The sequence below is a fragment of the Podarcis bocagei genome, assembly GCF_964188305.1.
Source record: "Podarcis bocagei genome assembly, chromosome: 4".
In the NCBI taxonomy this organism is placed as follows: Eukaryota; Metazoa; Chordata; class Lepidosauria; order Squamata; family Lacertidae; genus Podarcis; species Podarcis bocagei.
Window position 1 is genome coordinate 31,868,592 of NC_138128.1, and position 8,425 is coordinate 31,877,016.

Below are 8,425 nucleotides of genomic sequence, written 5' to 3' on the forward strand. Positions count from 1 at the left end.
AATCCAAACCCACTTTGTGTTGGTCCGAGAGGGGTGCTTCTCAGCTGGCCTATGTCTTTGGCTGCTGTTGTTGGTGTCATTCCCTGGTGCGTAGCTCCCTCTCCCACCTGCCCAATGAAGTGCCCCTGGTGAGATCCCCGACGACAGTCAGTGGAAAGGCACACATTATGCAGTGGCATCAGTTCAGTCACTGTGCCAGCTGCAGCCTGGCATTGCCTCCCACCCAAGCCAATACACCCAGCAGGGGTGTCTTTGCCCCATCACTCTGTAAAGCCCAACAAGGCTTGAGGGGCATTTGCTTCCTTTGGGAGTAGTGCCATAAAACTCAGTAGGACCTCAGCACAACCCTGCAGACATTTAATTTGAATAAAAAGAATAAGAATAGGTATGGCAAGCTCTGGGATTTTTTAAATGTAAGAACTAATATACAAAGCCAACCCACCCAAGAAAAGGGTGAAGTGTAGAAAAGCTCCAGAAGCTTTAGCTGCTCAGGGAGAAATAATGCCCAATTTACCTGTCTGTTTTCCCCTGCAAGAGATTTATTTCTTCTTCCCATTGGCCGGCAGTCCTGAAAAGGTGAGAGAAATGATGAAGCTAGTCTTAAATTTGCCTGTGGTTGATTGCAGAGGCCAGACTTTCCTGTTTCTCAGAATGCTGCATTACTTCATGTTTCCAGTTTCATTGTTCCCTCTGTCTGTTGCACTTGAATCGATGCTTTATGTCCCTGCTACAGAAATTTGTTCATGTACTGTCAGAAATGCACAGTATTATTTCCCAGCAAACTCTTGCCTGAAGGACTTTCTCAAATCAAGGTTTCATATTGAAAGGGACTTCTGAAGTGTGTTTGAAGCATGGCAGTGCTGTGTTAGATTGATGGGAACATGAAGATGTGCGCATATTGTGTTTTTGTGTTTCTCTAATAGTCCCGCTTTTTTAGCTATCCGCAAATTAAGTCCTCTCTTGGAATTGTGGTTTTCCAAGGTCTGTGGGCGAAATCAAACAGCCACATTCATTACACAAAAGCAGTGCCATCAAGTAACAATTTGCATGCTATGTTCCTTTTAGCAACAATCTTCGATCCTTTGTTTCGCTTGATGTCTACATTGGTGATTGTGGCTTGAGTCCCTTCAAACAAACCATGATCTGAAAGGCGAGTTTTCTTCTTACCAGTTGTGGTTTGTTTGAATGGAAGAAACCATGATCCCATGAAGGATGGTGGTTTGTTTCCTTCTGCCTGCAGGAGCCGTTTACATTAACTTGCTTGCACATGTAGCCGCACTGTCAGTAGCAACAATTTAATGTGTTCAAGTGTGAGTGTGAAATAATGGACAGACTGCATGTACGATTCGGCCCTGAACCTGGTGATTGCATTCACTACCATACTATATATGCGGATAGGGGGATGGCATGTGCAAATTCATTGGAGAAGAGCAGTAATTCCATGATAGAGCTCTACTTTGCATGCAGAAGGTCCAAGTTCAACCCCTGGCATCTTTAGGTAGGGCTGGGAGAGAGACCTTTGTCTGTCTGAAGGACCCTTGTCTGTCTGTGTAGATAATACTGAGCTAGATGGACCATTGGTCTCTATATAAGGCAGCTTCCTCTGTTCAATCCTGGAAGAACACTCAGAACCTTTTAATGTAATGGTTCAAAGGCATAGTGTGCCTCTTAGCATCCCTCCCTCCCGATACAGCCTTTCTCAACCTGTGGGTCCCCAGATGTTGTTGAACTAATAATAATAATAATAATAATAATAATAATAATAATAATAATAATAATTTTTATTTATACCCCGCCAAGGCCGGGCTCAGGGCAGCTAACAAGCAATAATAAAAACAAGTTGAATGAATGCAACTTAAAAACAAGATTAAAATACAGCATTAAAATATTGAAACATTAAAATATTAAAATGCAGCCTCATCACAGGAGGAGAAAGGAAAAAGAAAGAGGGGGAGGGAATCAAATTGGCTCCAAGCCAAGGCCAGGCGGAACAACTCTGTCTTACAGGCCCTGCGGAAAGAAATCAGATCCTGCAGGGCCCTGGTCTCATGAGGCAGAGCGTTCCACCAGGCTGGAGCCAGAGTTGAAAAGGCCCTGGTTGAAGCTAATTAACTTCCTTAGGGTACCAGGACCTCTAGGGTGTTGCTATTTATGGACCTTGAGGCTCTCTGTGGGGCATACCAGGAGAGGCGGTCCTGTAGGTACGAGGGTCCTAGGCCGTGAAGGGCTTTAAAGGTCAAAACCAGCACCTTAAATCTGACCCTGTTCTCCACCGGTAGCCAGTGCAGCTGGAAAAGCACTGGGTGAATATGCTCCCATGGCAGAGACCCCGTGAGGAGCCTCACTGCAGCATTCTGCACCCGCTGGAGTTTCTGGGACAGCTTCAAGGGCAGCCCCGCATAGAGTGAGTTACAGTAGTCAAGCCTGGAGGTGACCATCGCATGGATCACTGTAGTTGTTGAACTACAACTCCCATCACCCCTACCTAGTAAGGCCAGAGCTCAGGGATGATGGGAGTTGTATTCCAACAACATCTGGGGACCCACATGTTGAGAACAGCTGCAAGACAGAAATTTGGGAGGAGCAATCCCCCCCCCACAGGGGTGAGAGAAGCTTACAATGTGCAACTTCTTCATCACGCAACTGTTGAAAAGCTGAAGGAGTAGCCCGGTCCTCTACCTCCAGATTATTCCAAATCACCAGCCCTGTCTGAGCGCTGTCAGCAAGCAGGGAAGAAGTTAAATGCTAGAGGACAGAGCAGGAGGAGAGGCTCCTTTCTAATGAGCAGCGTTGAAAGAGAATTCGGCTTTGTGGTGCTGTTTACAGAAATGAAGCTCATCAGCAGGTCCCCATGGAATTCCTGGAGATGCCTTGAAGGCGCCAGCTAAAAGTGAACCAGCTTGGCATGAAGATGCAAATGAAAAGTAATATTCTAGTCTGGGGGTGGGGATCCCGATGGCCACACACATTCGTGGCAGTTGGGGCCCAAAGACAAAAGCGAGCGGAGTAAACAAATGTGGGTTTTGCCTTTGTACAGTAGGCTGCACTCTCACCCATCCCTCTGCCCTGCATCCAAACAAGCAAGAAGCATTAATAAAGTTCAAGGACCCTTTTGAGCCAGGCAAAACATTTGGAGCTAGCTAACTTAACCACAGTCTAGGGCTTGCCGATCAGAAGGTTGGCGGTTCGAATCCCTGCGACGGGGTGAGCTCCCGTTGCTCGGTCCCTGCTCCTGCCAACCTAGCAGTTCAAAAGCATGACAAAGTGCAGGTAGATAAATAGGTACCGCTCTGGCGGGAAGGCACCGGTAAACAGCATTTCCGTGCGCTGTTCTGGTTTTGCCAGAAGCAGCTTAGTCATGCTGGCCACATGTCCCGGAAAAACTGACTGTGGACAAACATCGGCTCCCTCAGCCAGTAAAGCGAGATGAGCGCCGCAACCCCAGAGTCGTTTGCAACTGGACTTAACTGTCAGGGGTCCTTTACCTTTTTAACTTAGCTGGAGCACTTAGTGCACCTGACATCAGCTGGCAGGGCCAGTGAGGGGTGTGGCCTAAGGAAGGGTGGGAGAGTTCCAAGGGCCAGATTAAAAAGCTCGGAGGGCCACATTCTCCTGGGCCTCAGAGGTCTCCCATCCCTGCTTTATACTGTTTAGCTGAAATGATGATGGACCAGAGGCAAAGACTTCCATCATACTCATGACACACAAAACCTGCTTTAGCCATTTCCGCATATTCCATTAACTTAATTTGCCAATCTTCCTTAGCAGGGACTTTTTCTTCTTTCCAGTGTTGAGCTAGCAGTATTCAAGCAGTCATTGCTGGATACAGGTTCTTGTACTCTTTAGGTAAATCAGTTCCTGTAATTCCTAATAGAAAAGCTTTTGGTTTTTTTAACAAAGATTACCGGTTTTTTAAACATTTTTTTTTCAATTCGTTATATATCATTTCCCTTTATATATATATAACTTTACACTGCCACCACATATGATAAAACGTACTTCAACTTCTTTACATTTCCAACACTTATTGGAATTGTAGCTCAACAACATCTGGAGGTTTACAAGTTCTCAATCTCTGATTTGGGGGGCGGGGTAGGAAAAGCTGTAGCTACTGAAATCTGTGTCTCTAAAACCAGCTTCACTGTTCTCCTTTGAACTTGGCCACCCTGTGAAAGCAGAACAGACATAGGGGAAAACCTAGATTAATTAGAACAGAAGGACTTGTTAAATTATTTTGGTTTTAACTGGCACCTAAGGTCTTTGCCCATTTGCTATCCTGCTGTTTTTCCATGATTGTTTTATATTGGATTTTTCTTTATTAGAATTGCGTGACTTATTTGTATTTTGTAATTTTAGATGTTACGTTGAAAACTGTCCTGTGGCTGTTTTGTAATGATGACGGGTACTCTATATGCTCTGCTGATAAATAAATTGAAAATTAGGCCAAGCAGATGAACAAAAGAATGAAAGGGGGGTTTGCTAGTCACAAAGGTATTTAATATTTTTTGGGGGGAGGGGGCGTTAAAACAGATGTATTTTCTCATTTTTGCATGACACACTGACCCCCATCCCCAGACTAGAATATTACCTTCTCAGTTCTGTCTTGTCTGACATCCAATCATCTTACAAGGACAAAGAGATATGTATATCTGGAATTATAATTGTTCATTCTTATAGTGATATAGTATACATTTTGTGTTCTTTTTCATGTTTTCCCTTTTTAATTTCATTCTATGTCATTTATTTTAAGTGTTTACTAGAGATTTAAACTTGTTTTTATTAATTTTTGTAAACTGCCTTGGCAGAAACATGATATATTAAATGCAATTAAGCTAAATGAACTCACAGCACCAGCTGTTATCTGAATCAGAAGAGTTTCTTGTCCAACAATGAAGGATCTCGGGGATTTCAACTTGCCATCTCTTTACCCAGAACGCTGGCAGTAATTTGGACTGCTGTGAATGTATTTAAGAAACCAAAAGCAGCACAGACCAGATGGAAGGGCCAAGAATACCAAAGCCTAAAACGGAACCAACAAGGAAGATGCTTTTTTCTTCCTTCTAGGAAGCCCTAGGTCAAAGTTCATATTATTTTGTTTTTGGAACAACATGTCCCTCTTAAAATATAAAGAATAATAAAAAAACAACAACCAGTGCAGGAATGCAGGGAAGAGAAAAGAGAGTGATGAGGATCTCTTTGTAGACTGTTTAACAGGCAGCAGCAACCATTATAAAACAATCACACATGAATCCGGTTTACTTAGGTGACTAAGCTGTGCAAAACATACTTTGTAGCCAGCTCCTGTGACCTACTACTGTGGATGCAAGATCCAATAGGGCTCTGAATCCTGTAACATAATGTTGGGCAACTGAAGGGTGTGGTTGAGTCGCAAATTGCATTAATCTGAGCAGGACAGACAGCCGATGTTACAGTTAGGCTGAAAGGAATGAATAAGAAAAGCACAAAGGAAGAGGAAATCTGCAACCCAGTTCAACTAGAATATCTGGATTTGTGGCCATTTAATAGCTTTGGCTTTGACAGGATAAACATTGGTTTGAAACCAGGTCCTCCACCTCAGCAGGCTTGTCAACTGTGCAGTAAGTATAAATGAAATACATTGGCTCCCAGTACGTTTCCGAGAACAATTCAAAGCGTTGGTGCTGACCTTTAAAGTCCTAAATGGCCTCGGTCCGGTATATCTGAAGGAGTGTCTCCACCCACATTGTTCTACCCTGACACTAAGGTCCAGTGCCAAGGGCCTTCTGGTGGTTCCCTCACTGCGAAAAGCCAAGTTACAGCGAACCAGGCAGAGGGCCTTCTCGGTAGTGGCACCCGCCCTGTGGAACACCCTCCCTCCAGATGTCAAAGAGAACAACAAGTACCAGACTTTTACAAGACATCTGAAGGCAGCTCTGTTTAGGGAAGCTTTTAATGTTTGATGCATTACTGTAGTTTAATATTTTGTTGGAAACTGCTCAGAGTGGCTGGGGAAGCCCAGCCAGATGGGTGGGGTATAATAATAATAATAATTTGCATAGATCAGAGGCGCTGTGCTGACCTTTGAGATCTTACCGGCAGAACAGTGCGTGACTGTGTAATACAGTTCTCATTACCCATCCCACCATCTCTCTCTCTCTCTCTCTCTCTCTCTCTCTCTCTCTCTCTCTCTCTCTCACACACACACACACACACACACACACACTCACACACACACACTGCAACACTTTTGGAGTACCAAGTTAAACCTATTACTGGTTTTTACCTGGTACCTGTGCCAACTTTGAATCAGAGAAGACTCAGTGGGTGGTATTCAATGCTAGTCCTACTCAGAGAAGGCCCAATGAAATTGATTGACATGAGTAACTTAGGTTCATTAATTTCAATGCATCTACTCTGAGTAGGACTTGCATACCATCCATAGAATCGTAGAATTGCAGAGTTGGAAGGGACCTTGGAGGTGTCCCCCCCCCCCAGCAATGCTAGAATCTCAACAATAGCATCTGTGACAGATGGCATACCTGACTTAGAAAGAGGATCTGACAACACCATTGCCATGTATGGAATTTTGAAAATGTTAACGTGTTCAGAATGTTGGCTTGCTCTGCCCATTGTAGGGAGTCTGCTGTAATAAATTTCAAAAATGAGAGGTTGTCAAATGTTTAAAATGTGCCAAATGTACATGCATTTTCCCAAAGTGAAGTTATCGTCAGTTAGCAACTTTTACATCTCTCATTTTGAACATTTCCGCATCTTTAAAATTCATTACATGACAGAAAAGTTGGCAGGTACTTTATGCCTTTTGGCTAAAGGCCAAAGTGTTACTGAGTCCTAATAGCCAGCAAATGTCATGTCGGTCTGTCTAGTACAGTTTTCAAGCAGAGCGTCGCAAATTACTTTACACAGATTATAATATTGGGCAACCAGAAAGGAACAGAAACAGGAACGATATAAACTCAGCCATATATCTTTTAATGGCTTTGCATTATACCGCCCTGTGAAATGCCCTCCCATTAGATGTCAAAGAAATAAACAACTGATAATAATAATAATAATAATAATAATAATAATAATAATAATAATAATATTTGTACCCTGCCCATCTGGCTGGGTTTTCCCAGCCACTCTGGGTGGCTTCCAACAAAGATTAAAAATACATTAAAATGTCACACATTAAAAAATTCCCTTCAGATGTCTTCTAAATGTCAGGTTTATCTCTTTGACATCTGGTGGCAAGGTGTTCCACTGGGCAGGCGCCACCACTGAGAACGCCCTCTGCCTGGTTCCCTGTAACTTTGTTTCTTGCAGTGAAGGAACCGCCAGAAGGCCCTCGGTGCTGGACCTCGGTGTCCGGGTATACTGGGCCGAGGCCGTTGAGGGCTTTAAAGGTCAACACCAACACTTTGAATTGTGCTCGGAAATGTACTGGGAGCCAATGTAGGCCTTTCAAGACCGGTGTTATGTGGTCTCAGCGGCAGCCCCCAGTCACCAGTCTGGCTGCCGCATTCTGGATTAATTGTAGTTTCCGGGTCACCTTCAAAGGTAGCCCCACGTAGAGCACATTGCAGTAGTCCAAGTGGGAGATAACTAGAGCATGCACCACTCTGGCGAGACAGTCCGCAGGCAGATAGGGTCTCAGCCTGTGTACCAGATGGAGCTGGTAGCTGATGTTTAGCTGATGTTTAGAAGACATCTGAAGGCAGCCCTGTTCAGGGAAGTTTTTAATGACTGATGTTTTAATGTCTTTTTAATCTTTTGTTGGAAGGTGCCCAGAGTGTCTGGGGAAACCCAGCCAGACGGGTGGAGTATAGATAATAAATTATTACTACTCCTACTACTACTACTCCAGGAGGTTTGCTGCTTTTATAACTATGACTCTTGAGGCATCCAAGCAAAAATTTACTTCAGACCTATGAGCACCTTTTGGCAAACTGTCACAAGATTTTTCACCAGTTGCCAAGTATTTATTGTTGTTGATGATTGATTGATTGATTGATTGTCTAGACCACTCTTCATCAGAGGAACACAGGTCAGTTTACAACAAGCAAGTTCAAATGTAAGATTTGAGCCTTTGCAACATTTGGTTGCAAAGTGTGAACACAGCATTATCATACGCCAACAAAACAAAACTTGTAAGATTGCAAAGAATAATTAATTCTTATAAGACCCATAATAACACACAGGCTTTGCGACTCACCCACCCACCTCTGACTGGCGTAGCAATGAAACCGCTAGCACATATGCAAAGCTAAGCAGGGTCCAGTGTGGTTTCAAATTGGATTGGGGAACCGCATGTTGAGATTCCTGCACGGCAATTCTATGAGTCTAAGACTGTGAGACAAGGGGCTCCACTGTGCACATCTTGTCCCAAAGCCCCACAACAGCCTAAACTAGCACTGACATAAATACTCAGCAGCAAACCCAGTTG